The sequence below is a fragment of the Coturnix japonica genome, unplaced genomic scaffold, assembly GCF_054131305.1.
Source record: "Coturnix japonica strain WE unplaced genomic scaffold, WE-NBRP24 Scf039, whole genome shotgun sequence".
NCBI lineage: Eukaryota > Metazoa > Chordata > Aves > Galliformes > Phasianidae > Coturnix > Coturnix japonica.
The window spans coordinates 5,054,328-5,078,332 of record NW_028188942.1 but is presented as its reverse complement, the minus strand read 5'-3'; the positions used below and the strand labels follow the sequence as shown (position 1 = coordinate 5,078,332).

Genomic DNA, 24,005 nt, shown 5'->3' with positions numbered 1-24,005 from the left:
TGGGACATTCGGCACTTAGGAACAAATAGTGACCCATAGGGAGACACTGGGACCCATAGGGGTATATTGGGACACATAGGGACCCCATGGAACATAGTGGGGGACAGTGAGACCCATAGAGACACATAGGGACTTCGCTGTAACCCTTAAGAGACCCCATAGAGGCACATAGGGACGTAATGTAACCTATGGATACCAATAGGTAGATATTTTGGCCCAGAGATACTCGTAAGAGACCCCATGGATACACTTAGCAACACATAGGAGGGACATTGGGACACATAGGGACACATTGTGACCCATAGGCTGACACTGGGACCAATAGGGGGACAATGGGACACATAGGGACCCCATGGATTTCAGTGGGGGACAGTGAGACCCATAGAGACACATAGGGACCTCGCTGAGACCCATAAGAGACCCCATAGAGGCACATAGGGACCACATTGAAACCCATAGGTACCCATAGGAATACATTGGGCAGGAAATTGAGCTTTTGGGGCAGGAGATGGCACTTGTGGGGCGTAAGGTGGAACTTATGGGGCAGGAGGTGGAACTTGTGGAGCAGGAGGTGGTACTTGTGGGGCGGGAGGTTGGAGTTGTTGGGCAGGAGGTGGCATTTTGAGGCAGAAGGTGGCATTTGTGTGGCAGGAGGCGGCAATTGTGGGGCACGAGTTGGAAATTGTTGGGCAGGAGGTGGAAGTTTTGGGGCAGGGTTTGGCAGTTGTAGGGCGGTAGGTGGCACTTGTGGGCCAGGAGGTGGAAGTTGTAGGGCAGGAGGTGGCACTTGTGGGGCGGGAGGTGGCACTTGTGGGGCAGGAAATGGAGCTTTTAGGGCAGGAGGTGGAACTTGTGCAGAAGGAGGTGGTACTTGTTGGGCGGAAATTGGAACTTGTTGGGAGGGAAGAGGTACTTGTGGGGCAGGAAGTGGCTCTTGTGGGGCAGGAATTGGCACTTATGGGGCAGGAGGATGTCTTTGTCGGTCAGGAGGTGGCACTTGTGAGCAGGAAGTGGATGACGTAGTGCAGGAGCTGGCACTTGTGAAGCATGAGGTGGCACATGTGGGGCAGGAATTGGCACTTGTGGGGCAGGTGGTGGCACTTGTTGGGTGGGAGGTGGACGATGTGGGGCAGGAGGTGGCACTTGTGGAGCAGGAGGTGGAAGTTGCATTGCAGGATTTGGCATTTGTGGGTTGGGAGTTGGCACTTGTGGGGCATGAGGTGGAATTTGTGGGGTGGTAGGTGGAACATGTGGGGCAGGAGCTGGCACTTGTGGGGCAGGATGTGGCACACGTTGCCAGGAGTCGGCACTTGTGTGGCGGGATGTTGAAGTTGTGGGGCGGGAGGTGGCACTTGTGGAACAGGTATTGTCACTTGTGGGGGAGGAGGTGGATGATGTGGGGCAGGAGGTGGCACTTGTAGGGCAGGAGGTGGCACTTGTGGGGCATGAGCTGGCACTTGTGGGGCATGAGCTGGCACTTGTGGGGCAGGAATTGGCACTTGTGGGGCAGGAGGTGGATGATGTGGGGCAGGAGGCTGTCTTTGTGGGGTTAGAGGTGGCACTTGTGGGGCAGGAAGTTGATGATGTGGGGCAGGAGCTGGCATTTGTGAAGCATGAGCTGGCACTTGTGAAGCAGGAATTGGCACTTTTGGGGCAGGAGGTGGAACTTGTGGGGTGGGAGGTGGAATTTGTGGGGTGGGAGGTGAAACTTGTAAGGCAGGAGTTGGCACATGTGGGGGGGGGAAATGGCACTTGTGGGGCAGGAAATGGCACCAGTGGGGTAGGATTTGGAACCTGTGGGGTAAGAAATGGCACTTGCTGGGCAGGAGGTGGCACTTGTGGGGCGGAAGTGGAACTTGTTTGTCATGTGGCCACAATTGTTGGGCAGGAGGTGGCACTTATGGGGCAGGAAGTGGCAATTGTGGGGCAGGAGGTGGAAGTTGTGGGGCGGGAGGTGGCACCTGTGGGGCTTGAGGTGGATCTTTTTGTGCAGGAGGTGGCGCTTGTGGGGCTGGAGTTGGATGATGTGGAGCCGGAAATTTGTAGGGCACAGGTGGATGTTGTGGGGCATGATTAGGCACTTATGGGGCTGGAGGTGGCACTTGTGGGGCGGAAGTGGAACTTGTAAGACAGGAGGTGGAAATTGTTGTGGTGGGAGTTTGAAGTTGTGAGGCAGGAGGTGGCACTTGTGGGGCGAGAGATGTAACCTGTGGGGCAGGAGGTGGCACTTGTGGGGTGGGAGGTAGATGATGTGGGGCAGGAGGTGGCACTTGTGGAGCAGGAGTTGGAAGTTGCAGAACAGGATTTGGCACTTGTGGGGCAGGATGTGGCACTTGTGTGGCGGGATGTTGAAGTTGTGGGGCGGGAGGTGGCATTTGTGGGGCTGGAACTGGCTCCTGTGGGCCGTGAGGTAGAAGTTGTGGGGCAGAAAATGGCACTTGTGGGGCAGGAGTTAGCACATGTGGGACAGGAGGTGGCATTGTGGGGCAGGAGCTGGCACTTCAGGGGAGTGAGCTGGCACTTGTAGGGCATGAATTGGCACTTGTGGTGCAGTGGGTGGATGATGTGGGGCAGGAGGTGGTCGTTGTGGGGCAGGAGGTGGCACTTGTGGGGCAGAAGGTGGATGATGTGGGACAGGACCTGGCACTTGTGGGGCATGAGCTGGCACATGTGGGGAAGGAATTGGCACTTGTGGGGCAGGAGGTGGCACTTGTTGGGTGGGAGGTGGACGATGTGGGGCAGGAGTTGGCACTTGTGGGGCAGGATGTGGCACACGTTGGGCAGGAGTCGGCACTTGTGTGGCGGGATGTTGAAGTTGTGGGGCAGGAGGTTGCACTTGTGGGTCATGAGGAGGAAGTTGCGGTCAGTGACACTTGTGGGGCAGGAGGTGGATTATTTGGGGGGGGAGGTGGCAGTGGTGTGGCAAAATGTGGCACTTGCGGGGCAGGAGCTGGCAGTTCAGGGGAATGAGCTGGCACTTGTAGGGCAGGAATTGGCACTTGTGGGGCAGGAGGTGGATGATGTGGGGCAGGAGGTGGTCATTGTGGGGCAGGAGGTGGAAATTGTGGGGCAGGAGGTGGAATTTGTGGCGTGGTAGGTGGCACTTGTGGGACAGGAACTGGCACTTCTGGGGCGGGAGGTGGAAGTTGTGGGGCAGGAAATGGCACTTGTGGGGCAGGAGTTGGCACATGTGGGACAGGAGGTGGTACTTGTGGGGCATGAGTTGGCACCTGTGGGGCAGGAGTTGGAACCTGTGGGGTAAGAAATGGCAATTGTTGGGCAGGAGGTGGCACTTGTGGGGCGGGAAGTGGATGATGTGGTGCAGGAGCTGGCACTTGTGAAGCCTGAGCTGGCACTTGTGGGGCAGGAAGTGGAACTTGTAAGACAGGAGGTGGAAATTGTGGAGCGGAATGTAAAGTTGTGGGGCAGGAGGTGGCACTTGTGGGTCAGGTGTTGGCACTTGTGGGGCAGGAGATGTAACTTGAGGGGAGGGGGTGGAAGTTGTGGGGCGGGAGGTGGCACTTGTGGGGCAGGAGGTTGCAGTTTTGTGTCAGGAGGAGGAAGTTGGGCGGTCAGTGACACTTGTGGGGCAGGAGCTGGCACTTCAGGGGAATGAGCTGGCACTTGTAGGGCAGGAATTGGCACTTGTGGCGCAGGGGGTGGATGATGTGGGGCAGGAGGTGGCACTTGTGGGGCAGGAGGTGGCACTTGTGGAGCAGGAGGTGGATGATGAGGGGCTGGAGCTGGCACTTGCGAAGCATGAGCTGGCACTTGTGGGGCAGGAATTGGCACTTGTGGGGCAGGAGGTGGCACTTGTTGGATGGGAGGTGGTTGATATGGGGAAGGAGGTGGCAATTGTGCAGTTCGAGGTGGCACTTGTGGAGCAGGAGATGGAAGTTGCGAAGCAGGAGTTGGCACTTGTGGGTTGGGAGGTGGCACTTGTGAGGCGGGAGGTGGCACTTGTGGGGCAAAATGCAACACTTGTGGGGCAGGAGTTATACCTTGTGGGGCAGGAGGTGTAAGTTGTGGAACAGAAGGTGGCACTTGTGGGGCGGGTGGTGGGACTGTGGGGCCAGAGGTTGAGGTTGTGGTTCGGGAGGTGGCACTTGTGGAGCAGGAGCCTACACTTGTGGGGCAGAATGTGGCACTTGTAAGGCAGGACGTTGAAATTGTGGAGCAGGTTGTGGCACTTGTGGGGCAGGAGGTGGAAATTGTGGGGCAGGAGGTGGTAATGGTAGGGCAGGAGGTCGCACTTGTGGGCCAGGAGTTGGAAGTTGTGGGGCGGGAGAATGTGGAACTTGTGAGGCAGGAGGTGGAAGTTGTGGTGCGGGAGGTGGAAGTTGTAGGGCGGGAGGTGGCACTTGTGGGGCGGGAGTTGGAAGTTGAGTGACGGGAGGTGGCACTTGTGGGGCAGGTTGTGGAAGTTGTGGGGCGGGAGGTTGCAATGTGAGACAGGAGGTGGCACTTGTGGGGCAGGAGTTTGGACCTGTGGTTTAAGAAATGGCATTGTTTTGCAGGAGGTGGTACTTGTGGGGCAGGTGGTGGTACCTGTGGGGTGGGGGTGTAACTTGTGGGGCAGGAGGTGGTGATAGAGGGACGGGAGGTGGCATTTTATGGCGGGAGGTGGCACTTGTAGGGCAGGATGTGGAAGTTGTGAAGCGGGAGGTGGCACTTGTGTGGCGGGAGGTGGAATTTGTGGGCTGGTATGCAACAGATGTGGGGCAGGAAATGGTACTTGTGGGGCAGGAGTTGGTAAATGTGGGACAGGAGGTGGTACTTGTGGGGCAGGAAATGGCACCTGTGGGGCAGGAGTTGGAACATGTGGGGTAAGAAATGGCACTTGTTGGGCAGGAGGTGGCACTTGTGGAGCGGGAGGTGGTAAATGTTGGGCAGGAGGTAACACTTGTTAGACGAGAGTTGGAACTTGTGGGGCAGGAGGTGGCACTTGTGGGGTGGGAGGTGGCACTTGTGGGGCGGGATATGGAACTTATGGGGCAGGAGTTGACACTTTTGGGGCAGGAGGCAGATGTTGTGGGGCTGGACATGGCACTTGTGGGGCGGGAGTTGGATGATGTGGAGCAGCAGCTGGCACTTGTGGGGCAGGAGGTGGAAGTTGTGGAGCGGGAGGTGGCATTTGTGGGGTGAAATGTGGCACTTGTGGGGCAGGAGGTTGCATTTGTGGGGCAAAAGGTGGCACTTGTGGGGCGGAAATTGGAACTTGTTGGGAGGGAAGAGGTACTTGTGGGGCAGGAAGTGGCTCTTGTCGGGCAGGAGCTGGCACTTGTGGGGCAGGAGTTGGAATTTGTGGGGTGGTAGGTGGAACATGTGGGGCAGGAGTTGGCACTTGTGAGGCAGGAGTTGGCACTTGTGAGGCAGGAGGTGGCACTTGTGGGGCAGGAGGTGGCACTTGTGGGGCATGAGCTGGCACTTGTGGGGCAGGAATTGGCACTTGTGGGGCAGGAGGTGGAACTTGTGGGGCGGGATGTGGCACTTGCGGGATGCGAGGTGGCACTTGTGGGGCAGGAGTTGGCACTTGTGGGTCAGGTGGTGGTACTTCTGGGGCAGGATCGGGCACTTGTGGGGCAGGATGTGGAAGCTGTGGGACGGGAGGTGGAAGTTATGGGGTGGGAGGTGGAAGTTGTGGGGCAAGAATTGGCAATTGTGGGGCAAGAAGTGGCAATTGTGGGGCAGAGGGTGGCACTTGTACGGCAGGAGGTGGCACTTGTGGGACAGGACGTGGCAATTGGGAAGGACGTGGCACTTGTGGGGTGGGAGGTGGCACTTGTGGGGCAGGAGGTGGCACTTGTGGGGCAGGAGGAGGCTGTTGTTGGGCGGGAGGTGGGACTTGTGTAACAAGAGGTGGAAATTGTGCGGTGGGATGTGGCACTTGTGGGGCAAGGGGTGGCACTTGTGAGGCAGAAGGTGGCACTTGTGGGGCAGGAGGTGGAAGTTGTGGGTCAGGAGGTGACATTTGTGGAACAGGAGGTGGATGATGTGGGGCAGGAGGTAGCAATTTTGGGCCGGGACGTGGCACTAGTGGGGCGAGATGTTGCACTTGTTGGGCGGGAGGTGGCACTTTTGGGGCATAAGGTGAAAATTGAGGGACATGAGGTGGCACTTGTGGGGCAGGAGTTGGCACTTGTGTGGTAGGAGGTGGCAATTGTGGGGCAGGAGCTTGCAGTTGTGAGGCGGGATGTGGAAGTTGTGGGGCGGGTTGTGGCAGCTGTGGGGCTGGAGGTGTCACTTGTGCAGCGGGAAGTGGCACTTGTAAGGCAGGAAGTAGCACTTGTGGGGCAGGAGGTGGCACTTTTGGAGCGTGAGGTGGATGTTGTGGGGCAGGAGTTGGCACTTGTGGGGCGAGAGTTGGCACTTGTGGGGCAGGAGGTTGCACTTGTGGGGTGGGATGTGGTACTTGTGGGGCGGGAGGTGGCACTTGTTGGGGGGGTGGTGGCAATTGTGGGGCAGGAGTTGGCACTTGTTGGGCGAGAGTTGCAATTGTGAGACGGGAGGTGGCAATTGTGGGTCACGTAGTGGCACTTGTGGGGCGGGCGGTGGAACTGGTGGGGCTGGAGGTGGCACTTGTTGGGTGGGAGGTGGCACTTGTGGGGCAGGAGGTGGCAATTTTGGAGCAGGACGTGGATTATGTGGGGCAAGAGGTGGCACTTGTGGGGCAGGATGTGGAAGTTGTGGGTCAGGAGGTGACATTTGTGGAACAGGAGGTGGATGATGTGGGGAAGGAGGTGGATGATGTGGAACAGTAGGTGGCACCTGTGGGGCAGGAGATGGCACTTGTGGGGCGGGAGGTAAAAATTGTGGGGTGGGAGGTGGAAATTGTGGGGCAAGGGGTGGCAGTTGCGGGGCTGGGGGCGGCACTTGTGGGGCTGTGTGTGGCACTTGAGGGGCGGGAGGTGGCACTTGTGGGGGAGGAGGTGGCACTTGTGGGGCGGGATGTGGCAGTTGTGGGGCAGATGATGACACCTGTGGGGCGGGAGGTGGATGTTTTGGGGAAGGAGGTTGATGTTGTGGGGAGGGTGGTGGCACTTGTGGGGCGGGAGGTGGCACTAGTGGGGCAGGAAGTGGCACTTGTGGAGCAGAAGGTGGCACTTGTGGGGAAGAGGTGACACTTGAGGGGCAGGAGCTGGCACTTGTGGGGCAGAAGTTGGCACATGTGGGTCGGGAGGTGGCACTTGTGGATCAGGAGTTGGATTTGTGGGGCGGGTTGTGGCACATGTGGGTCGGTAGGTGGCACTTGTGGGGCGTGAGGTGAAAGTTGTGGGGCGGCAGGTGGCAATTGTGGGTCAGGAGGAGGCATTTGTGAGGCAGGAGGTGGATGATGTGGGGCAGGAGGTGGCACTTGTGCGGCAGGACGTTGCACTTGTGGGGAAGTAGGTAGCACTTGTGGGGCAGGAGGTGGCACTTGTGTGGCAGGAGGAGGCTGTTGTTGGGCGGGAAGTGGAAGTTGTGGGGTGGGAGGTGGCACTTGTGGGGCTGGATGTGGAAGTTGTGTGGCAGGATTTGACACTTCTGGGGCTGCAGGTGGCACTTGTGGGGTGGGTGGTAGAACTTGTGGGGGGTGAGGTGTAACTTGTGGAGCGGGAGGTGACAACTGTGGGACAGGAGGAGGCACTTGTGGGTCGGGAGGTGGAACTTTTAAGGCGGGAGGTGGCAGTTGTGGGGCGGGAGGTGGAAGTTGTGCGGCACGATTTAGCACTTGTGTGGCTGGAGGCGGCACTTGTGGGGCGGGAGGTGGCACTTGTGGGTCGGGAAATGGAACTTGTGGGGCAGCACGTGGCACTAGTTGAGCAGGAGGTGGAAATTGTGGGGCGGGAGGTGAATGATATGAGGCAGGAGGTAGCGGTTGTGGGGCAGGAGGTGGTACTTATGGGGCAGGAGATGGTATTTGTTGTGCAGTAGGTGGCACTTGTGGAGTGGGAGATGGAAGTTGTGGGGCAGGAGGTGGCAACTGTGGGCTGGGAGCTGGCACTATTTGGGCGGGAGCTGGAAGTTGTGGGGCGGGAGGTGGCACTTGTGGTGCAGGAGGTGGCACTTGTGGGGCGGTTGGTGGATGATGTGGGGCAGGAGTTGGCACTTGTGGGGTAAGGGTTGGCACTTGTGGGGTGGGAGGAGGCACTTGTGGGGCGGGGGGTGGCAATTGCTGGGTGGGAAGTGGCAGTTGTGGGGCAGTAGGTTGAAGGTTTGGGGCAGGAGGTGGCACTTGTGGGGTGGAAGGTAAGAAGATTTGGGGTGTGACGTGGAAGTAGTGGGGCGGGAGGTGGCACTTGTTGGGCAGGAGTTGGCACTTGTGTGGCTGGAGGTTTAAGCTGTGGGGCGAGAGGTAACACTTGTGGGGCAGGAGCCGGCACTTGTGGGGCAGGAGTTGGCACTTGTGGGGCAGGTGGTGGCACATGTGGGGTGGGGGTCGACGTTGTGGGGCAAGAGGTGTAACTTGTGGGGCAAGAGGTGTAACATGTGGGGCAGGAGGTGGCCATAGAGGGGCGGGAGGTGGCACTTGTGGGGCAGGAGATGGCACTTGTGGAGCAGGAGGTGGAAGTTGCGCGTCAGGATTTGGCACTTGTGGGGCGGGAGATGGCACTTGTGGGGCAGGACGTGGCACTTGAGTGTCTGGAGGTTAAACTTGTGGGGCGGGAGGTGGCACTTGTGGGGAAGGAGGTGGCACTTGTGGGGCAGGAGGTGGCAAATGTGGTGCAGAAAATGGCACTTGTGGGGCAGGAGTTGGCACATGTGGGATAGGAGGTGGCACATGTGGGGCAGGAGGTGGATGATGTGGGGCAGGAGCTGGCAATTGTGAAGCATGAGCTGGCACTTTTAGGGCTGGAATTGGCACTTTTGCCACAGGAGGTGGCACTTGTGGGGTGGGAGGTGGATGATGTGGGGCAGGAGGTGGAAGTTGCGTGGCAGGATTTGGCCCTTGTGGGGCAGGACGTGGCACTTGTGGGGCAGGACGTGGCACTTGTGGAGCGGGAGTGGGCACTTGTGGGGCCTGAGGTGGCACTTGTAGGGCAGGAGGTGGCATTTGTGGGGCGGGAGGTGGAAGCTGTGAGGCAGGGGGTGGCACTTGTAAGGCAGGAGGTAGAACTTGTGGGGCAGGAGTTGGCATTTGTGGGGCGCGAGTTGGCACTTGTGGGGCAGGTAGTTGCATTAGTGGGGCAGGAGTTGGCACTTGTGTGTCAGGTGGTGGCACTTGTGGGGCGGGATGTGGAAGTTGTGGGGCGTGAGGTGGCACTTGTGGGGCGGAAGGTGGAACGTATGGGGTGGGAGGTTGGGCTGCTGAGGCCGGGCTGGTTTTCCATTTCTTTATAAACTGGGGTGCATCCACAGCAGCACTTATCTCCTGTTTTTGTTGTTGCTGTTGTTCAAGATAATTAAAGGATGCTACGTCTGTGTTTGTTGTCATCCTGCTTTCTTTTCTCTGTCTTGCAGGTCAGCTCGTGCTAGAAGTCGATGGTATCGCTGTATGAATCAAGGGCAGTTTAGGAGCAGCTGCTGATGGAAGAAACGAAGTCCAGGCTAATAAATGGAAGTATCTTCTGGTAAGGTGTCAAAGGTGGCAGTCATCATTAAAACCAAAGGGCTGGCTCATCCAACTGCTTGCTGACTGATGCTTGGGAGTATCTCGTTCTCCAGCTGTATGATACGGAAGCTAAATATGCTGAGCCGTTACAGCTTGTGCTGAAGTTGTGAATGTGCTCCCAGATGTTTCCTTTAGTGGTAAATCATGTTTTGGCACTGTGGTAGTCCTATCTCTGGCATGATCAGGAGCCTGGAGCACCGTGTCTGGTTGCGAGCCTTGTGTGCCTGTTTCCATGAACCTTGCTTTCTTTCTCTCTTCAGAGTAAGGGCAGGGTGCTTCCTTGCTTTTGGTGGATTCATTCAGGAGGCTGTCAGAAGGCCAATTGCAGTGTTCATAACACGGAGGGACACAATGGGAATGGACTCTCGTTACCACCATGCAAAAGTGAGTTTCTTATGAGTGATATAATTTTGATTATTACTTCTGAGCAGTTGCAGTGTGATAGAGGATGTCACGAAACTATTTATTTGGGAGCACAGGGAAGAGTCATGAGAACCGAAAATGTAGTTTCTGTTTTGGCTGTCAAAATGGTGGAGTTTTTTTGGGAGGACAGTGTCTGGTCTTTCTGTTAGCAGGCCCCCTCTGAGAAATTGGGCTTTGCTTGCTGCTTTGCTGTGACTACCTGCCTGCTCCCTGTGCTTGCTGTGTCTGATACCAGCGGTCATGGAACATGCTCCCTGAGGCTGTGGGCCTGGCCCTGAGCTGCTGCAGCTTAAAGGCCGTTTGAGTTTAGGTTGTCCTTCCTGGAGCATCGGGTTGGACTTGATAATCCTCGTGGTTCCTTTACAACTTGGGCTATTCTGTGGTTCTGTGGTCTTGGTGGTTTGCCTGGGAAATACCAGATGGTTTTATTCCCCCAATTTTTTATGGCATTTGAACTTGTTTCAATTCTAAATGTGGGAGAGGAGTTGGATAAGGGTAGGGTAAGGGTAAGGGTAGGTTGCTTTTTTCTTTTTCCTATTCTCCTAGGTATTTTCTGCCCATGTTGTGATAACTCTCTAACCAGAAATGTTCTTAATGCTCATGAAAAGGCTTTACTGGCAGCACACAATTTGACCATAGGACTGCTTGCTGGATTAACTTCTATGGATTGATTGTATGCTTTTTGAGATGGTATGTTCAGTTTATCTTTTGAAAGGCTGTCAGCTTTTGAGGTCGCTGAGGTGTCTTGCTTTATCAGTCTCTAGCAGCTTGCTGGAGCTTGAAGTAGTTGAATCGTCCCATACAGAGCTGTTAAATAAAATCTTATAATCACTTTGTTTGTCACCTTACTGCCCTTCTTGTCTCCCTAGAGCCCAGCTGTCTTCCTGGGATTGCTGAGCAGCTGCCTTTCGCTGTCTCCTGCCTATCAGATCAAAAACCAGTGGTGTAAAACTGAGTTGGAATTTGGTGGCGTAAGTCCTTGAGTATTCTTTATTTCTGTAAAAGGCGCTGGATGTCTCAAGATGGAAGTCCAGATACCTACCCAAGTGTATTACAGCAATCACAGAATTTCTATTTCAGAGACTTTTTCAAAGCCCTTCAGATGGAAAGGCAAAGGGAAGTGCAACTTTGGAGTAGTAAATGGTGCTTATTAAAATGTAAAGAGGTCTAATTGGTGTAAATGGACTCCAGTCACACTGGTGTATAGCTTTCTTTATGAGGGTACTCAGGAATTCTTCTGACAATGAGTGACACAGTCCCAGCTCCAGGTGCGTGCTCAGCTTGGAAATGCATGCACATAGCTTTTGCTTGGCCAGCTGCTTTGACTGCATTGCACTACATCATCTTGTCTTGATCTCTTTGCTCCCTCCATCAAAAGTTTTGCTCGGCCTAGACTCGTTGCAGATACTGACTGTGTTATTTTGATCCACATGAGATCAATACAGAAATGAATACAGAAAATTAAGTAGGGTTGTGCAGCACGAATTTGAACGTCTATGGAGACCACCCTTTGTGGGACTCAGACTTGCAGAACTAGCTCCTTGAAGAGAGGGGCTCCCAAGGTATTAACCCATATAAACCGTTGCTCTTCAGCATCTTCCTTCGTCAGTGACATAGATGATGGCAGGTTTGCAGACGATACAAACTGAGCAGTGCAGTCAATATATTGTAGGGGAGGGAAGCCAACCAGAGGGACCGGGACAGGCTGGAGAGGTTGCGGGCGTCCCTTTATTTTCCTTTGTTGTTTCCTTCTGGTTACAGGGAGGTGTCCGTCCCTTCTGCCACTGTGAAGTTGCTGTGGGGAATGAAACCGTCTGCAATTGTGGAAGGAGGGTCACTGCATGAGGAGGGGCTGCACATTCAGACGTATGGAAGTTGATGTGAGTGTTTGCCTACAGATGTGTTCTCAATTTCAGTCCCCCAAACCAATGAATTTCTGTAGGAGGCTAGATGTGCTTTTACAGGCAAGATTCATTGACTTTAAAATGATACTGGTTTTGATGATGACGAGGGGGGCTGGGTGGTTGTACAGGGAAGACAATTGAATGCTGCCAGAGATCTGCGTTTATCAGGCAGGAAACAGTGGGCATTGGCCTCCCGTGAGCTGGGCTTGATACTGATCTACCGGGACTCTTCTGTCCTGGATATCTTCAGAGAACATTGTTCTAGCTGCTTGTAGTTGTAAGGCGTGGGAAAGGAAACAGTGGTAAAGAACTAAGAACCTGCAAGATAGTTTTGGATAGGGCGGTGGATGTAGTTTACCATGATTTCAGCAAGGCATCTGGTACTGTCTCCCAGGACATCCTTATAACAAGCTGAGCAAGCGTGGGATAGATGAGTGGACAGAGAGGTGGGTTGAGAAGTGGCTGACTGGCAGAGCACAGAGAGACGTTGTTGGCAGTGCAGAATCCAGGCGGAGACCTGTAACTAGCGGCGTCCCCCAGGGGTCAGTGCTGGGTCCGGTCTTGTTCAATATCTTCATCAACGACCTTGATGAGGAGATAGTGACCACCCTCAGCAAGTTTGTGATGACACAAAGTTGGGAGGACTGGCTGACACGCCTGAAGGCTGTGCTGCCATTCAGCGAGACCTGGACAGGCTGGAGAGCTGGGCAGTAAGAAACCGGATGAGGTTTAACAAAAGCAAGTGTAGAGTCTTGCACCTAGGGAGCAGTAATTGCATGCACCAGTACAGGCTGGGGGAAGAGCTGCTGGAGAGGAGCTCTGAAGAGAGGAACCTGGGTGTCCTGGTGGACGACAGATTGACCATGAGCCAGCAGTGTGCCCTTGTAGCCAAAAAAGCCGATGGAATACTGGGGTGTATTACAAAGAGCATGGACAGCAGGTCAAGGTGGCACTTGTGGGGAGGAAAATGGAAGTTGTGGGGCAGGGGGTGGCGATTGTGGGGCAGGGGGTGGCACTTGTGAAGCAGGAGGTGGCACTTGTGGGGTAGGATGTGGAAGTTCTTGAGCAGGAAATGGCACTTGTGGAACAGGAGGTGGCATTTGTGGGTCAGGAGGTGGAAGTTGTGAGGTGGGAGGTAAAAGTTGGGGGAAGGAGGAGGCACGTGTGGGGCAGGAGGTGGAAGTTGTGGGGCGGGAGGTGGAAGTTGTGGGGCGGGAGGTGGAAGTTGTGGGGCGGGAGGTGGAAGTTGTAAGGCGGGAAATAGCACTTGTGGGGTGGGAGGCGGCACTTGTGTGGCAGGAGGTGGGACACTTGTGTGGAGGGAGGTGGCACTTGTGGGGCAGGAGGTGGCACTTGAGGGGCAGGAGGTGGAAGATGTGGGGCAGGAATTGGCATTGCAGTGTGGGATGTGGAACTGGTGGGGCAGGAGATGGCACTTGTGGGGCTGGTGGTGGCGCTTGTGGAGCGGGAGGTGGAAGTTGTGGGGCAGGAGTTGGCACTTGTGGGCCGGGAGGTGGATGATGTGGGGCAGGAGGTGGCACTTGTGGGGTGGGAGCTGGTACTAGTGGGGTGGGAGGTGGCACTTGTGGAGCAGGATGTGGATGATGTGGGGCTGCTTGTGGCACTTGTGGGGCTGGAGGTTGAAGTTGTGGGTCGGGAGGTGGCATTTGTAAAACAGGAGGTGGCACTTGTGGGGCAGGAGGTAGAACATGTGGGGGGTGGATGGGAGGAGGTAGCACTTGTGGGGCAGGAGGTTGCACTTGTGGGTCATGAGGAGGATGTTGGGCAGTTAATGACACTTGTGGGGCGGGAGGTGGATGATTTGGGGCGGGAGGTGGCAGTTGTGTGGCAAAATGTGGCACTTGTGGTGCATGAACTGGCACTTGTGGGGCATGAACTGGCACTTGTGGGGCAGAAATTGGCACTTGTGGGGCAGGAGGTGGATGATGTGGGGCAGGAGTTGGCACTTGGGTGGGAGGTGGATGATGTGGGGCAGGAGGTGGCAATTGTGGAGCAGGAGGTGGATGTTGCGGGTCAGGGTTTGGCACTTGTGGGGCAAGAGGTTGAATTTGTGGAGTGGTAGGTGGCTAATGTGGGGCAGGAAATGGCACTTGTGGGGCAGGAGTTGGCACATGTGGCACAGGAGGTGGCACTTATGGAGCAGGAAATGGCACATGTGGGGAAGGAGTTGGAACCTGTGGGGTAAGAAATGGCACTTGTTGGGCAGGTGGTGGCACTTGTGGGGCGGGAGGTGGCACTTGTGGGGCGGGAGGTGGCACTTGTGGGGCAGGAGGTGGCAGTTGTGAAACGTGAGCTGGCAATTGTGAAGCATGAGCTGGCACTTTTGGGGCAGGAATTGGCACTTGTGGGGCGGGAGGTGGCACTTCTGGGGCAGGATGTGGAAGTTATGAAGCAGGAGATGGCAGTTGTGGGGTGGGAGGTGGTACTTGTGGGGCAGGAAGTGGAATTTGTTGGGTGGTAGGTAGAACTTGTGGGGCAGGAGTTGGCACTTGTGGGGCAGGATGTGGCACACATTGGGCAGGAGTTGGCACTTGTTTGACGGGAGGTTGAAGTTGTGGGGCAGGAGGTGGCACTTGTGGGGCAGGAAATGGCACCTGTGGGGCAGGAGTTTGGACCTGTGGTTTAAGAAACGGCATTTGTTTGCAGGAGGTGGTACTTGTGGGGCAGGTGGTGGTACCTGTGGGGTGGGGGTGTAACTTGTGGGGCAGGAGGTGGTGATAGAGGGACGGGAGGTGGCATTTTATGGCGGGAGGTGGCACTTGTAGGGCAGGATGTGGAAGTTGTGAAGCGGGAGGTGGCACTTGTGGGGCAGGAGGTGGAATTTGTTTGGTGGTAGGTGGAACTTGTAAGGCAGGATGTGGCACACGTTGGGCAAGAGTTGGCACTTGTGTGGCGGGAGGTTGAAGTTGTGGGGCCAGAGGTGGCACTTGTGGGGCAGGATGTGGAAGTTGTGAGGCGGGAGGTGGCACTTGTGTGGCGGGAGGTGGAATTTGTGGGGTGGTATGCACCAGATGTGGGGCAGGAAATGGCACTTGTGGGGCAGGAGTTGGTAAATGTGGGACAGGAGGTGGTACTTGTGGGGCAGGAAATGGCACCTGTGGGGCAGGAGTTGGAACCTGTGGGGTAAGAAATGGCACTTGTTGGGCAGGAGGTGACACTTGTGGAGCGGGAGGTGGTAAATGTTGGGCAGGAGGTGGCACTTGTTAGGCGAGAGTTGGAACTTGTGGGGCAGGAGGTGGCACATGTGGGGCGGGAGGTGGCACTTGTGGAAATGGAGATGGCACTAGTGGGGCAGGTAGTGGCACTTGTGGGGCGGGATATGGAACTTATGGGGCAGGAGTTGACACTTTTGGGGCAGGAGGCGGAAGTTGTGGGGCTGGACGTGGCACTTGTGGGGCGGGAGTTGGATGATGTGGAGCAGCAGCTGGCACTTGTGGGGAAGGAGGTGGCACTTGTGGGGCAGGAGGTGGAAGTTGTAGGGTGGGAGGTGGCACTTGTGGGGTGGGAGGTGGTAGATGTTGGGCAGGAGGTGGCACTTGTGGGGTGGGAGGTGGAAGTTGTGGAGCGGGAGGTGGCATTTGTGGGGTGAAAGGTGGCACTTGTGGGGCAGGAGGTTGCACTTGTGGGGCAGGAGGTGGCACTTGTGGGGCGGAAATTGGAACTTGTTGGGAGGGAAGAGGTACTTGTGGGGCAGGAAGTGGCTCTTGTCGGGCAGGAGGTGGCACTTGTGGGGCAGGAGGTTGCACTTGTGTGTCAGTAGGAGGAAGTTGAGCGGTCAGTGACACTTGTGGGGCAGGAGGTGGATTATTTGGGGGGGGAGGTGGCAGTGGTGTGGCAAAATGTGGCACTTGTGGGGCTGGAGCTGGCACTTCAGGGGAATGAGCTGGCACTTGTAGGGCAGGAATTGGCACTTGTGGTGCAGGGGGTGGATGATGTGGGGCAGGAGGTGGTCTTTGTCGGACAGGAGGTGGCACATGTGAGCAGGAAGTGGATGATGTGGGGCAGGAGCTGGCATGTGTGAAGCATGAGCTGGCACTTGTGAGGCAGGAATTGGCACTTGTGGGGCAGGAGATGGAAGTTGCAGGGCTGGATTTGGCATTTGTGGGACAGGAGGTGGCACCTGTTGGGCAAGAGGTGGCACTTGTGGGGCATGAGGTGGGAATTGTGGGGCAGGAATTGGCACTTGTGGGGCAGGAGGTAGATGATGTGGGGCAGGAGGCTGTCTTTGTGGGGTTGGAGGTGGCACTTGTGGGGCAGGAAGTTGATGATGTGGGGCAGGAGCTGGCATTTGCGAAGCATGAGCTGGCACTTGTGAAGCAGGAATGGGCACTTGTAAGGCAGGAGGTGGAACTTGTGGGGCGGGATGTGGCACTTGCGGGATGCGAGGTGGCACTTGTGGGGCAGGAGTTGGCACTTGTGGGTCAGGTGGTGGTACTTCTGGGGCAGGATCGGGCACTTGTGGGGCAGGATGTGGAAGCTGTGGGACGGGAGGTGGAAGTTATGGGGTGGGAGGTGGAAGTTGTGGGGCAAGAATTGGCAATTGTGGGGCAAGAAGTGGCAATTGTGGGGCAGAGGGTGGCACTTGTACGGCAGGAGGTGGCACTTGTGGGACAGGACGTGGCAATTGGGAAGGACGTGGCACTTGTGGGGTGGGAGGTGGCACTTGTGGGGCAGGAGGAGGCACTTGTGGGGAAGAAGGTAGCACTTGTGGGGCAGGAGGTGGCACTTGTGGGGCAGGAGGAGGCACTTGTGTGGCAGGAGGAGGCACTTGTAAGGCAGGAGGAGGCTGTTGTTGGGCGGCAAGTGGAAGTTGTGGGGTGGGAGGTGGCACTTGTGGGGCTGGATGTGGAAGTTGTGTGGCAGGATTTGACTTCTGGGGCTGCAGGTGGCACTTGTGGGGTGGGTGGTAGAACTTGTGGGGGGTGAGGTGTAACTTGTGGAGCGGGAGGTGACAACTGTGGGACAGGAGGAGGCACTTGTGGGTCGGGAGGTGGCACTTTTAAGGCGGGAGGTGGCAGTTGTGGGGCGGGAGGTGGAAGTTGTGCGGCACGATTTAGCACTTGTGTGGCTGGAGGCGGCACTTGTGGGGCGGGAGGTGGCACTTGTGGGGCGGGAAATGGAACTTGTGGGGCAGCACGTGGCACTAGTTGAGCAGGAGGTGGAAATTGTGGGGCGGGAGGTGAATGATATGAGGCAGGAGGTAGCGGTTGTGGGGCAGGAGGTGGCACTTATGGGGCATGATGTGGTATTTGTTGTGCAGTAGGTGGCACTTGTGGAGTGGGAGTTGGAAGTTGTGGGGCAGGAGGTGACACTTGTGGGGCGGTTGGTGGATGATGTGGGGCAGGAGTTGGCACTTGTGGGGCAGGAGGTGGAAGTTGCAGGGCAGGATTTGGCATTTGTGGGGCAGGAGGTGGTCTTTGTGGGGTTGGAGGTGGCACTTGTGGGGCAGGAAGTTGATGATGTGGGGCATGAGCTGGCACTTGTTGGGCGAGAGGAGCTGGACTTGCAGGGTGACAGGTGGCACTTGTGGGGCGGGAGGTGGCACTTGTGGGGCAGGAGGTGGCACTTGTGGGGCAGGTGTTGGCACTTGTGGGGCAGGAGGTGGAAGTTGTGGGGCGGTAGGTTGCACTTGTGCGTGGGAGGTGGATGTTGTGGGGCAGGAAATGGCACCTGTGGGGCAGGAGGTGGCGCTTTTGGGGGAGGTGGTGGCATTTGTTGGGCGAGAGGTGAAACTTATGGGGCAGGAGGTGACACTTGTAGGTCAAGAGGTGGAACTTGTTGGGCAGGAGGTGACACTTGTGGGGCAGGAGGTGTCAGTTGTTTGGCGGGAGGTGGCATTTGTGGGGCATGAGCTGGCACTTGTGGGGCAGGAATTGGCACTTGTGGGGCAGGAGGTGGATGATGTGGGGCAGGAGGCTGTCTTTTTGGGGTTAGAGGTGGCACTTGTGGGGCAGGAAGTTGATGATGTGGGGCATGAGCTGGCATTTGTGAAGCATGAGCTGGCACTTGTGAAGCAGGAATGGGCAATTGTAAGGCAGGAGGTGGCCTTTTTGTGGGGCAGGAAGTGGCTCTTGTCGGGCAGGAGCTGGCACTTGTGGGGCAGGAGGTTGCACTTGTGTGTCAGGAGGAGGAAGCTGGGCGGTCAGTGACACTTGTGGGGCAGGAGGTGGATTATTTGGTGGGGGAGGTGGCAGTGGTGTGGCAAACTGGCACTTGTGGGGCAGGAGCTGGCACTTCAGGGGAATGAGCTGGCACTTGTAGGGCAGGAATTGGCACTTGTAAGGCAGGAGGTGGAATTTGTGGGGTGGGATGTGGCACTTGCGGGATGCGAGGTGGCACTTGTGGGGCATGAGCTGGCACTTGTGGGGCAGGAATTGGCACTTGTGGGGCAGAAGGTGGATGATGTGGGGCAGGAGCTGGCATTTGCGAAGCATGAGCTGGCACTTGAGAAGCAGGAATGGGCACTTGTAAGGCAGGAGGTGGAACTTGTGGGGCGGGATGTGGCACTTGTGGGATGCGAGGTGGCACTTGTGGGGCAGGAGTTGGCACTTGTGGGTCAGGTGGTGGTACTTCTGGGGCAGGATCGGGCACTTGTGGGGCAGGATGTGGAAGCTGTGGGATGGGAGGTGGAAGTTATGGGGTGGGAGGTGGAAGTTGTGGGGCAAGAATTGGCAATTGTGGGGCAAGAAGTGGCAATTGTGGGGCAGAGGGTGGCACTTGTACGGCAGGAGGTGGCACTTGTGGGACAGGACGTGGCAATTGGGAAGGACGTGGCACTTGTGGGGTGGGAGGTGGCACTTGTGGGGCAGGAGGTGGCACTTGTGGGGCAGGAGGAGGCTGTTGTTGGGCGGGAGGTGGGACTTGTGTAACAAGAGGTGGAAATTGTGCGGTGGGATGTGGCACTTGTGGGGCAAGGGGTGGCACTTGTGAGGCAGAAGGTGGCACTTGTGGGGCAGGAGGTGGAAGTTGTGGGTCAGGAGGTGACATTTGTGGAACAGGAGGTGGATGATGTGGGGAAGGAGGTGGATCATGTGGAACAGTAGGTGGCACCTGTGGGGCAGGAGATGGCACTTATGGGGCAGGAGATGGTATTTGTTGTGCAGTAGGTGGCACTTGTGGAGTGGGAGATGGAAGTTGTGGGGCAGGAGGTGGCAATTGTGGGCCGGGAGCTGGCACTTGTGGGTCGGGAGCTGGAAGTTGTGGGTCGGGAGGTGGCACTTGTGGTGCAGGAGGTGGCACTTGTGGGGCGGTTGGTGGATGATTTGGGGCAGGAGTTGGCACTTGTGGGGTAAGTGTTGGCACTTGTGGGGTGGGAGGAGGCACTTGTGGGGCGGGGGGTGGCAATTGCTGGGTGGGAAGTGGCAGTTGTGGGGCAGGAGGTGGCACTTGTGGGGCGGGAGGTGGCACTTGTGTGGCTGGAGGTTGAGGTTGTGGGGCGAGAGTTAGCACTTGTGGGCCAGGAGCCGGCACTTGTGGGGCGGAACGCGGCAAATGTGGTGCAGGAAATGGCACTTGTGGGGCAGGAGTTGGCACTTGTGGGCCAGGTGGTAGCACATTTGGGGCGGGGGTCGACGTTGTGGGGCAAGAGGTGTAACTTGTGGGGCAAGAGGTGTAACTTGTGGGGCAGGAGGTGGCTATAGAGGGGCGGGAGGTGGCACTTGTGTGGCGGGAGGTGGCACTTGTGGGGCAGGAGATGGCACTTGTGGAGCAGGAGGTGGAAGTTGCACGTCAGGATTTGGCACTTGTGGGGCGGGAGATGGCACTTGTGGGGCGGGAGATGGCACTTGTGTGTCCCGAGGTGGCACTTGTGGGGTGGGAGGTGGATGATGTGGGGCAGGAGCTGGCAAATGTGGTGCAGGAAATGGCACTTGTGGGGCAGGAGTTGGCACATGTGGGATAGGAGGTGGCACTTGTGGGGCAGGAGGTGGTTGATGTGGGGCAGGAGCTGGCAATTGTGAAGCATGAGCTGGCACTTTTAGGGCTGGAATTGGCACTTGTGCCACAGGAGGTGGCACTTGTGGGGTGGGAGGTGGATGATGTGGGGCAGGAGGTGGCACTTGTGGGGAAGGAGATGGCACTTGTATGGCAGGAATTGAAACTTGTGGGATGGGATGGGGTACCTGTGGTGAAGGAAGTGGCTCTTGTGGGGCAGGATGCGGCACTTGTGGGGCAGGAGCTGGCACTTGTGGGGCAGGAATTGGCACTTGTGGGCAGGAAGTGGATGATGTGGTGCAGGAGCTGGCACTTGTGAAGCATGAGCTGGCACATGTGGGGCGGAAGGTGGCACTTGTGGGCAGGAGGTGACACTTGTGGGGCAGAATGTGGCACTTGTTGGGCAGGAGGTTGAAGTTGTGGTGCAGGATGTAGCACTTGTGGGGCAGGAGCTGAAAATTGTCTGGTGAGATATGGCACTTGTGGGGCAGGAGGTTGCACTAGTTTGGAAGGAGGTGGCACTTGTGGGGCGGGATGTGGTACTTGTGGGGCAGGAGGTGGCACTTGTGGAGCAGAAGGTGGATGATGTGGGGTAGGAGGTGGCACTTGTGGGGCAGAAGGTGGATGATGCGGGGCAGGAGCTGGCAATTGTGAAGCATGAGCTGTCACTTTTGGGGCAGGAATTGTCAATTGTGCGGCAGGAGTTGGCACTTGTGGGGCAGGATGTGGCACACGGGCAGGAGTTGGCACTTGTGTGGTGGGATGTTGAAGTTGTTGGGCGGGAGGTGGCACTTGTGGGGCTGGAAGTGGCAGTTGTATGGCGGGAGGTGGCACTTGTGGGGCAGGAGGTGGAAGTTGTGGAGCGGGAGGTGGCATTTGTGGGGCGAAAGGTGGCACTTGTGGGGCAGGAGGTTGCACTTGTGGGGCAGGAGGTGGCACTTGTGGGGCCGAAATTGGAACTTGTTGGGAGGGAAGAGGTACTTGTGGGGCAGGAAGTGGCTTTTGTCGGGCAGGAGCTGGCACTTGTGGGGCAGGAGATTGCACTTGTGCGTCAGGAGGAGGAAGTTGGGCGGTCAGTGACACTTGTGGGGCAGGAGGTGGATTATTTGGGGGGGAGGTGGCAGTGGTGTGTCAAACTGTGGTACTTGTGGGGCATGAGCTGGCGCTTCAGGGGAATGAGCTGGCACTTGTAGGGCAGGAATTGGCACTTGTGGGGCAGGAGGTGGTCGTTGTGGGGCAGGAGGTGGCACTTGTGGAGCAGGAGGTGGATGATGTGGGGCATGAACTGGCACTTGTGGGGCAGGAATTGGCACTTGTTGGGTGGGAGGTGGCACTTGTTGGGTGGGAGGTGAACGATGTGGGGCAGGAGATGGCACTTGTGGAGCAGGAGGTGGAAGTTGCAGGGCAGGAGGTGGCATTTGTGGGGTGGGAGGTGGCACTTGTGGGGCAGGAGTTGGAATTTGTGGGGTGGTAGGTGGAAAATGTGGGGCAGGAGTTGGCACTTGTGGGGCAGGATGTGGTCTTTGTGGGGCAGGAGGTGGCACTTGTGGGGCAGGAGCTGGCACTTGTGGGGCAGGAATTGGCACTTGTGGGGCAGGAGGTGGATGATATGGGGCAGGAGGCTGTCTTTGTGGGGTTGGAGGTGGCACTTGTGGGGCAGGAAGTTGATGATGTGGGGCAGGAGCTGGCATTTGCGAAGCATGAGCTGGCACTTGTGAAGCAGGAATGGGCACTTGTAAGGCAGGAGGTGGAACTTGTGGGGCGGGATGTGGCACTTGCGGGATGCGAGGTGGCACTTGTGGGGCAGGAGTTGGCACTTGTGGGTCAGGTGGTGGTACTTCTGGGGCAGGATCGGGCACTTGTGGGGCAGGATGTGGAAGCTGTGGGACGGGAGGTGGAAGTTATGGGGTGGGAGGTGGAAGTTGTGGGGCAAGAATTGGCAATTGTGGGGCAAGAAGTGGCAATTGTGGGGCAGAGGATGGCACTTGTACGGCAGGAGGTGGCACTTGTGGGACAGGACGTGGCAATTGGGAAGGACGTGGCACTTGTGGGGTGGGAGGTGGCACTTGTGGGGCAGGAGGTGGCACTTGTGGGGCAAGGGGTTAATTCTTGTGGAACTGGAGGTGGCACTTGTGGGCCTGGAGTTTGCACTTGTGAGGCGGGAGGTGGAAGTTGTGGGGCGGGTGGTCGCAGTTGTGGGGCTGGAGGTATCACTTGTGCGGCAGGAAGTGGCACTTGTGGAGCAGAAGGTGGCACTTGTGGGGAAGAGGTGACACTTGAGGGGCAGGAGCTGGCACTTGTGGGGCAGAAGTTGGCACACGTGGGTCGGGAGGTGGCACTTGTGGGTCGGGAGGTGGCACTTGTGGGTCGGGAGGTGGCACTTGTGGGGCAGGAGTTGGATTTGTGGGGCGGGTTGTGGCACTTCTTGGGCGAGAGGTGGAAGTTGTGGGGCGGCAGGTGGCAATTGTGGGTCAGGAGGAGGCATTTGTGAGGCAGGAGGTGGATGATGTGGGGCAGGATGTGGCACTTGTGGGGAAGTAGGTAGCACTTGTGGGGCAGGAGGAGGCACTTGTGGGGCAGGAGGAGGCACTTGTGTGGCAGGAGGAGGCACTTGTAAGGCAGGAGGAGGCTGTTGTTGGGCGGGAAGTGGAAGTTGTGGGGTGGGAGGTGGCACTTGTGGGGCTGGATGTGGAAGTTGTGTGGCAGGATTTGACACTTCTGGGGCTGCAGGTGGCACTTGTGGGGTGGGTGGTAGAACTTGTGGGGGGTGAGGTGTAACTTGTGGAGCGGGAGGTGACAACTGTGGGACAGGAGGAGGCACTTGTGGGTCGGGAGGTGGCACTTTTAAGGCGGGAGGTGGCAGTTGTGGGGCGGGAGGTGGAAGTTGTGCGGCACGATTTAGCACTTGTGTGGCTGGAGGCGGCACTTGTGGGGCGGGAGGTGGCACTTGTGGGGCGGGAAATGGAACTTGTGGGGCAGCACGTGGCACTAGTTGAGCAGGAGGTGGAAATTGTGGGGCGGGAGGTGAATGATATGAGGCAGGAGGTAGCGGTTGTGGGGCAGGAGGTGGCACTTATGGGGCAGGAGATGGTATTTGTTGTGCAGTAGGTGGCACTTGTGGAGTGGGAGATGGAAGTTGTGGGGCAGGAGGTGACACTTGTGGGGCGGTTGGTGGATGATGTGGGGCAGGAGTTGGCACTTGTGGGGCAGGAGGTGGAAGTTGCAGGGCAGGATTTGGCATTTGTGGGGCAGGAGGTGGTCTTTGTGGGGTTGGAGGTGGCACTTGTGGGGCAGGAAGTTGATGATGTGGGGCATGAGCTGGCACTTGTGGGGCGAGAGGAGCTGGACTTGCAGGGTGACAGGTGGCACTTGTGGGGCAGGAGGTGGCACTTGTGGGGCAGGTGTTGGCACTTGTGGGGCAGGAGGTGGAAGTTGTGGGGCGGTAGGTTGCACTTGTGCGTGGGAGGTGGATGTTGTGGGGCAGGAAATGGCACCTGTGGGGCAGGAGGTGGCGCTTTTGGGGGAGGTGGTGGCATTTGTTGGGCGAGAGGTGAAACTTATGGGGCAGGAGGTGACACTTGTAGGTCAAGAGGTGGAACTTGTTGGGCAGGAGGTGACACTTGTGGGGCAGGAGGTGTCAGTTGTTTGGCGGGAGGTGGCACTTGTGGGGCAGGAGCTGGCATTTTTGGGGCATGAGCTGGCACTTGTGGGGCAGGAATTGGCACATGTGGAGCAGGAGGTGGATGATGTGGGGCAGGAGGCTGTCTTTGTGGGGTTAGAGGTGGCACTTGTGGGGCAGGAAGTTGATGATGTGGGGCATGAGCTGGCATTTGTGAAGCATGAGCTGGCACTTGTGAAGCAGGAATGGGCAATTGTAAGGCAGGAGGTGGCCCTTGTGGGGCAGGAAGTGGCTCTTGTCGGGCAGGAGCTGGCACTTGTAGGGCAGGATGTTGCACTTGTGGGTCAGGAGGAGGAAGCTGGGCGGTCAGTGACACTTGTGGGGCAGGAGGTGGATTATTTGGTGGGGGAGGTGGCAGTGGTGTAGCAAACTGTGGCACTTGTGGGGCAGGAGCTGGCACTTCAGGGGAATGAGCTGGCACTTGTAGGGCAGGAATTGGCACTTGTGGGGCAGG

General features: G+C 57.2%; 1 long non-coding RNA gene across 1 annotated transcript; it reads left to right on the top strand.

Moving 5' to 3' along the window:
- The first annotated feature begins 9,337 nt into the window (after window positions 1-9,337).
- On the top strand, window positions 9,338-11,879 carry LOC146753298 (uncharacterized). The gene is made up of 4 exons (XR_014940210.1): window positions 9,338-9,551; window positions 9,853-9,976; window positions 10,885-10,986; window positions 11,777-11,879. It is a non-coding gene; the product is annotated as an uncharacterized LOC146753298 (long non-coding RNA).
- Window positions 11,880-24,005: the final 12,126 nt, after the last annotated feature.